We start from the raw sequence: 1,441 nt of genomic DNA on the forward strand, positions 1-1,441 counted from the left end.
TATTCGTATTTCGGATTATATCGCGCAAAAAGTTTATTTGATGGGTAAATCAAATAACTACAGGGCTGTAGTTTGCCTGCGGGCCAAAAGTAGACAGAAGTTATTGTCTGGATATAATCACCAAACGGTTGCATGGTTAAAACAGTTTCTTAGCCATAAGTAGAACAATGTTTCTGTTGGCTTGCTGAGCATGAGCGAGAGGGAGCCAGTCGCGGTCGCTGCCAGTCCAGTGCCTTATCTAACGCGCTAAGAGCACGCAACCTAAATACGGAACACAAATGATTACGCGCATTATCCATCAGTTCTTTTGTTCGACAAACCCTCGCGGAGACCTGGAGGGGTGGAGGGGGGAGGGTTCTAATTAACGAGGCGCGGAACAATGGGGAGCGGGGCGCGAGGCGGGATGAGCTCCGCCTCAAATGCCGAAGTATCTTTAAACTATGCATCGAGGTATTTGCTCATATGCGGACTCCAGAGTAACACTCGTCTAAGTGTAGACGTTTTCAATTAACCGTGAAAGTGGACGGCGTTCATTAAAGCGGGATGGCGGCTATATGAGCTGCGGCTCGTCGTTTAGGCTATTGGGCCACCAGCCGACATATTGCGTAAGTTGTTCGCAATCCAAACCATATTCAAAGTGAGAATATCTTTGTCTAATTTGGGCTAGAAAAAGCACTTATGAAGTCAAATAAATATACCACCAAAAAACTTCAGTTGAAAAGGATCCGGCAAGAAACTCAACAAGGTTATTTTTTTTCAAAACAAATTTATAATTTTTCAAAATAAACTTACATCTGCCCACCCAACGATTAAATAATTAGTTCGAAAGAGTGACAAACACGCACACAAAATTTCGCGTTTATAATTAATTTAACGTAAGCACACGTAAGGTACTATTTTTCTACCGATATCGTATGCTCGTACCATTAGGTTAGGATAGATTCATTCAGTTATCATAATTAATAATATAAATTTGCAGCGACACCGTGCCGTGCTGATCAGATAAAACCTAAGGCTTAATAATTTTACGAGAGAAACTTATTATGTCGCAACCTTCACCCTTAAAATCGAATTAACCGCCCAAAAACAGTCCTCCAGTTCCAGCGTCAAAAGCGTAAATAAGCAAAGACTTAAAACAAACCTAAACAGAACAAACAACATCTCCATAATTGAGGTCGCATTCTCATTATCCCGAGTCCAGAATCAATTAAACTTGGCGGTTACACTAAAAAATAATGGCGCGGGTTTGTTTGCGAGCCGGATAATACATAATTTGAATGTGTGGCGGCCCAAAGCCCGAACTATTTAATTAAGGCGAGTGTCCGGGCTTTCACGAGCGCCGGAAAAATGCAGCGCTATGGGATTACGCTTTCGTAAAACCCGCGGCTGTGAAAAAAGTCGTGGAAGCCAGTAGTTTTGGCCTATGGCCTCTCAAGTGATG

Source organism: Choristoneura fumiferana, chromosome 25 (genome assembly GCF_025370935.1).
Source record: "Choristoneura fumiferana chromosome 25, NRCan_CFum_1, whole genome shotgun sequence".
In the NCBI taxonomy this organism is placed as follows: domain Eukaryota; kingdom Metazoa; phylum Arthropoda; class Insecta; order Lepidoptera; family Tortricidae; genus Choristoneura; species Choristoneura fumiferana.